Source organism: Vespa mandarinia, chromosome 18, assembly GCF_050613455.1.
Source record: "Vespa mandarinia isolate Hongniang chromosome 18, ASM5061345v1, whole genome shotgun sequence".
In the NCBI taxonomy this organism is placed as follows: Eukaryota; Metazoa; Arthropoda; class Insecta; order Hymenoptera; family Vespidae; genus Vespa; species Vespa mandarinia.
This window is the reverse complement of record NC_140827.1, coordinates 3,856,721-3,863,655: the sequence shown is the minus strand read 5'-3', so window position 1 is coordinate 3,863,655 and position 6,935 is coordinate 3,856,721. Positions and strand designations below refer to the sequence as shown.

Genomic DNA, 6,935 nt, shown 5'->3' with positions numbered 1-6,935 from the left:
AGTATATATATATATATATATCCTTATATATACAGTGTTGATACATCAATTGTAATACAGAATGTAGTAGTTTCAATCTAATAAAATAGAAAACAAAATTGTCCAACTTCAAACAACTGTATTAATAAATAATATCAAATATAAAAGTGTGTCCTACTTGAAATATGTAAGTCATACAGTATATATATATATATATATATATATATATATATATATATATACACACACAAACATACACACATACGCGATATACATTTACATACAGTTTGAATGCAGTAATTGGAATATATGTACTGCAGTGAAGTTTGAATATAATACACAGTGATTTGAAAACAAAATGTTTGACTAACTCTTTAGCACCTGTTCATTTCCAGTTGATTAAAAGATCACTCTATGGTACTTTGAGATCATCAGCTCTCTGGAACACCTGCTCTTGCATGTACCAATTGTAAAACATTGATAGATCTATATATACATATGAATACATAGTTAGAATTTCAATCGAATCCCAGTCGATATCTTTCATTGTGCATTCGCTGCTTCAAATTTCTCTCTCTCTTTCTCTCTCTCTCTCTCTCTCTCTCTCTCTCTCTCTCTCTCTCTCTCTCTCTCTCTCTCTCTTTGTTGTCTTCAAAGAGAACATTTACGCAGGTGATACGTACAGATCTCACAAAGTACATCGTGTTCTGGGATTGACATTCAAAGGGCAGAGAATTTCGAAACTCACGAAATTTCGAACATATCGTTCTGATATCTACGCTCCTGGTTGCGTCGACGGATCGAACGAGCAAATGCGAATGAACGAACGAACGAACGAGCGAACGAACGAACGAACGAGCGAACGAACGAACGAACGAACGACCGGAACGATGAACTCTGAAACAATGGAAATGAAACGACGTTCCACAGGATCATCATGCATTTTTTCATCGCGCACAAGCATGCTTTCCATGTTAATTATTTTCATTATCATCATTAACTATTATTAACACGTTTCTTATTTATCGACATAATTAATTAATTATCGATATCGAATATTGATAATTGTTGATGCATTTTTTGTAAAATCAATAAGAAAAATTATTTATAATTTATTTATCATTCGAGGAATAATTATTACGTAGTTCTTTCGTTAATTTGGCAAAAGACGATACCTAGTACATGTATCTACATTTGTGTACGAGGAGAGTTATTCGTTGGAAGAACGAGAATAGCAAATTCTCTCTTTCTCTCTCTATCTCTTTCTCTCTCACTCTTTCTTTCGCAGTCTTTCACGTACGTATAGCGGTCGTAGGAAGTCGTGCATCACGTTCAGAGTCTGAGAAGCGAGCAAACGACGGACCGTTGCAGCCGCGCTGCATCGATTTTACGTACGATCGCGGAACCGGAAGCGAACGTCTACTAACGTGGATGTGAAATCGGTCGAACGAGGGCCAGTTTTACGCTCGTTTATTCGTTTTGCTTATTCTTTTCTTCTAATTTCTTTTTTCTCTTTTGCTTTCTTTCTTTCCTTTTTTTCTTCTTCTGAAAACATTTTTCAACTTTGTTATCATTAAATAGTAATAATAATATAAGTATAATATAAAGAAATAATATAATAATAATTATTAATTCGATCGAATTTCGTACAGTTTAAGATACTTTTTCCAAGCATAAAAATCATGACTGCTGACCCATTCGAAGTGTCATTAACTCTTCATGAAAGACATCGTCCGAGAAAAGAAATGCATCCCATCCGGCTTTCGCATCATACGAGACATACAAATTGTTGTTGACTTTCGGACCGACATAGGAGTTGCAGATTGCACATCTAACTATCCTTTGCCGCAAGCTTAGTTGCTTATATCATAATATATGCGTATATATACATACATGCATATATATATAATAGATTTCGTATCGTTGCATGCCCAACGTACAAACTTCTTCGAACTTTCCTTACGACGTTTATCGGGAATCGTCTCGACAATTTCCGATTATTTACCAAGAACTTATTGAATCGTACATTGGAAATGGCCAATCGATGCAGAAATTGTTTGATACTGTAAAGAATATAATGTCATTGTGACATTAAGCAGTACTCTTGTTTTATCTCTCGATGATACGACGGTTCCTTTGTCATGAAGAAAAAAAAAAAAAAAAAAAAAAAAAAAAACAAAAAAGAAGAAAGGGAAAACTATTTAACGAGAGAAAGGATATGGAATAGGAATAGTAATAATAACAATAACAATAGCAATAATAATAATAATATAAAAAAAAAAAGAAAAAGAAAAAAGAAGAGAAAATAAGAAGAAGAAGAAGAAAAAGAAGAGGACGAAGACGAAGAAGAAGATGAGGGTGGATGAAACATTGGCAGAATGCAGTGATACGCAGTGGCGGCGGCAATGGTGGCGTTGGCATGCAACGAAACGCCGAAAATGCAGTATGTGTATATATATATATATATATACACATACTGCATATGTGTATATGGCAAAGAGAAAAGAAAAGAGAGAGAAAAAAAGAGAGAGAGAAAGAGAGAGAGAACGCACGACGACATCGGCGTCGGGCGTGGCGGATAACTGACCTCGCCTCGTCTGGCCCCTCTCGAGGCATCGTTTGTACCATCCCCACTACTATGGCTATCGTAACGTTGCCCTTCCCCTCCTCTCACTCACTCGCTCGCTATCTCTCTCGCTCTCTCTCTCTCTCTCTCTCTCTTTCTTTCTCTCTCTTTATTCTATCCCCACCACGTGACGTCGGAACGCCGACCTTAGTACCCCCACTACCGACACAGCCGTTGTCGCAGCCGCCGCAGCCTGCACCGGAGACGCGCCGCCACACGTCCCGACGTAGCTGCAACCGCCTCCTCCACCTCCGCCGCCTCCACCTCGCACGTCTCGTTCGCGGCCTTCCGCGCCCCCGGTAGATTGGCAGACGGCAGTCTGGCTGTCTGGTTGCCCAGCAACGCCGTGGCTGCTCGTCGCCGTCGTCGTCGCCGTCGATGCTAGAAGGGTGGGCCTACTGATGGCTTTAAACGACTTCTTCTAACGAACAAGATCTCTCCCTACTCCCTTAACCACCCACCCATCTATCCACCTTATCATCTCTCTTTTTTACTACGAGAAGATTCTTTCTTTTCTTCTTTTTTTGTTTTTCTCTTTTTCATACCACTGCAAATTTTTTTTTTTTTTTTTTTTTATATCATAACACGTTTCTTTTCTTTTGTTCTCTTCTAAATACATCACATCTTTTCTTTGCATATATATATATATACCGTTATATATATATATATGTTTGTTATCTTCTCGATTAATTGATTCTCTTTCTCTTTGTAATTGTCATATATTAATGAAGAAATATCTTTGTTTTTTTTTTATTTGTAAATTAATTTCTCTCCCTGTTGCACTTTTAAATATTTTTTTGGTATATGAAAAATGGGCCTTGGGTGGTCCGGATTCGAACCTGGGAATGAGGTGGGCCAAGGAAGGAGAGGAAGAATTTGAAGATCTTCGGATTTGCATCGTTCCATGCTTCAAACACCTACGCTAATCGTCCCCTCTTGAATGTATACTTGTTTTTTAACCTTCTTATGTTAATCTCTGGAAATATATTATAATATTAAAATTATTTTCATATGGATATATTTACTTTCTTTTGCATTACTTGATTTTGATAATAGCTTCAACACACTCTCTCTCTCTCTCTCTCTCTCTCTTTCCTCCTTGAAGATTTCTGATTTCTGTACGTTTCAAATAAATAAAACTTTTTTTTTTCTTTAAACTAGTATTTCGCGTGCGCCATATAGCTATCGCGCCATACACAGTCACTACTATATCTCGTATATATTTGCATGTGCGAATTTACATTACATACGTGTTCGTAAGTCATGCCGATGATATTTGAGGAACGCGTATATGAGTTGGTAACACTGATAGTACCAAAGACTGACTGCTTCGAGATTCCATACCGTTTATATCTATCTAGGTAAAGAGAAATATATACAGTTTAAATTTATAGGATCCTTGCAGGTTAATTAGATAAGGTAGACAGATGTAGTGAAACATTGGAGATAATATCAACAATTTCAATATTCTAAACAAACAAACGTATCCACGAGTATCATCGAGTCGAGCGCCATATTTGCTTTGTCAAACGATTGATCGATATGTTTCTCAGACGATTTTTCACATCTTACGCAAAATCATTTCGTGTATATATATATATATATTCACAGGGTGGAGCAAAAGTTCTTAGGCTTGTAGTTTAGACTTTTTAGACTTTGTAATAGAAAAGAAAAATAAGCTTATGTAGTCTCGAAAAATGGGAACGGAGCAATCGATAAAAAAAAAAAAATCATTTATAAACTTTCGACCCACCCTGTATACGATACAAAGAAAAATAAGAGTTTAACGTGAATATATTCAAAAGTTATTATTTAACATTGATTTTTATCAGGATTAATAATCCTTACATGGTAATTGTGGTATATATTATATATGTGTATATATATATATATACATACACACATGTAATATAGGTTAGGTATAGTTAGTAAAGTAAAAAAGAAAGAAGAGAGAGAGAGAGAGAGAGAGAGAGAGAGAGAGAAAAAGAAGAAAGTCACTTATAGGTGCATTTTGGAGAGGGCTGCGCGTATGGCAGCGACGTGACGCGACGCGACGCGTCTCCCTTCAAGAGATATCCACTCGTTAGTTCACCGGTAGTCAGGTAACGAAGAGCCCTTTTATTGATGGGCCGCATTCAACGAGTGGACGTCAGTGGTATTCCATACATGACACAACACGACTTGCAATACCAAGTACACATCAATTGTAGTACACATTATATAATCGATATAATCATGTACTATCAATTAACGATGCCAAAAAACAAAATTGTGAAATAATTGTCTTATTTAAAATATAATTCTATTAAAGATTTAAAACTAACAATCGTTTCATCTAAAGTTATAAGGTCAAACAACGATAAACTCTATATTGTGTTCTTAGTAAATGTAGGTATAGTATGTATTCTCTCTCTCTTTCTCTCGTCTACTCTCTGCAAAAAGAGTTTTCTCGGTGTATCACTACTACAATACAACCTAACCTTTATGTTTCCTACCCTGTTCTATTGGGGTGAGGTCTAGACACTACTCTGCTCTCTCGAGTCCTCATAGCAAATCGTAACTAGTTTAAGAAGTTCATCCTCGTATGATCGAACAATATGCTTGCTTCTCTCTCTCTCTCTCTTTCTCTCTGTGTAAGCTGTTCTGCGCTAGTTTACCGAGGACCTTTCACAAGTGCTTTCTTCGATGCAAACGATGAATAGAGAACGTCAACGTGGCTTTATTCGATATGATCTCCAATATTTCGCATATGTATTATTCGTATGTGTATTAGTTAATACATTCGAACCCTCTCCCTCTCTCTTTACACCAGCACCCAATTCTTAATACGCTAATTCTTTATTCCAATCAAAATTGCATTCTACTTTATTTTTATCTTTTCATATAAAATGTGTTCCTCTTCTTTTTTTCTTTTCTTTAAAGAATAATTTGGAAATATTACAAGAGATATCTAATACGACTAAATGACGCGACGACAACGACGACGATGCAGACCGCCCACCTGTTCGCACATTTCGATACATACCATCTCAGTCAGAATACAATTCTTTAAGCAATAAGCTAGCTCCGCCTTTTTCTCTGACTCATAGCTTAACCGTCGTCGAGTGACTCAGCTTCTGAGATTGTCGACAATGTCTTCGGAGGACGTGGCATATCTTGAAACGTCGAGCGCTACTAACGCGCGATGATCAGTATTCTTCTTTCTTTTTTCTCAAGATGATGCACTTCGAGAATCGCAATCGTTCCAAGATGGCGCAAACGAATTTCGATAGATCGAATAATTTTTTTTGTTTTTTTTTTTGGCTCATAACCCGACCAAAACTAATACAATTATTGTTAATAGTTTAACTCTAATGTAATACGATACATATATATATATATATGTATAACAATGATTAAGAAAATATTTTTCTATGAACATTAATGAAATTTTTTATATATCTAACTTTTAACTAAATAATTATTTTTCATTCTAGAAAAATTCAAACATGAATGTTTAAAAATGGAGATTGAAATTATCAATAAAATGAATAAATTTAAATCATGATTCATTGTACTTTTATAATAAAACGATTATATGAAATAGTATTTCTCTCTATGTGACGAGGGGAATTAGAAAAAGAAGAAAAAAAAAAAAAAAGAAAACAATAATAAAATAAAATAAAATAGAGTAATAAAGTAAAAAACAGGGTTGAAATTAAAAATAGGTTAGAAAAGCGAATATATAAATGTAAGATGTGAAATAAATTAAATTCGTTATATATATATATATATATATATATATATATATATATATATATATATAAATTATGCGTAAAAATGAAAAAAGGTGTGAATGCACCGGTTGCATCAATGTTTCACTCGATAACGAGAGTAGCTGCTTTTCCGCGTTGCGGTAAGAACGCGTACTCTTTATCCGTTCAATACCTGGATCAAAATTCCAGGTCACGACACCGCGATCACGTGCGCCGTTCCGCAATGCGAAAGCCGACATAACCTCGAAGCGTCGAGAGGCACCTGCCGCCGGTCTGCATGCGACCGAGTACACACACACGTATATACACACAACAGAGATGTACCTACATACATATCATGTGTGTGTATATATATATATATATAACATATACATATACATAGAACAAGCTCAAATATTTTAAGCTCACCTCGCGAACATTCGCTTCCAAAGTATATATCTTGTTCGTCTCGAGGATGTATCATTATTTTCTTCGAAATCTTTTTTCCCTCATTTCAAACTCTCATAATTGATATATTGATTTTATCTTATCATTGATCCTTTCTACTTGCAATATCGTATAGATTTGTTTAATAA

At 35.4% G+C, this 6,935-nt stretch overlaps 1 long non-coding RNA gene across 5 annotated transcripts; it reads right to left on the bottom strand.

Moving 5' to 3' along the window:
- Window positions 1-305: 305 nt before the first annotated feature.
- Window positions 306-6,645, bottom strand: LOC118445335 (uncharacterized). 5 transcript variants are annotated; one of them, XR_014983260.1, is made up of 5 exons: window positions 5,631-5,909; window positions 3,856-3,962; window positions 3,646-3,721; window positions 1,630-3,581; window positions 306-1,524 (listed from the first exon to the last, which is right to left on the bottom strand). It is a non-coding gene; the product is annotated as an uncharacterized LOC118445335 (long non-coding RNA). The 5 variants fall into 5 exon arrangements; XR_014983257.1 differs by lacking the exons at window positions 3,646-3,721; window positions 5,631-5,909 and adding an exon at window positions 6,533-6,645; XR_014983258.1 differs by having other exon boundaries at window positions 3,646-3,962.
- Window positions 6,646-6,935: the final 290 nt, after the last annotated feature.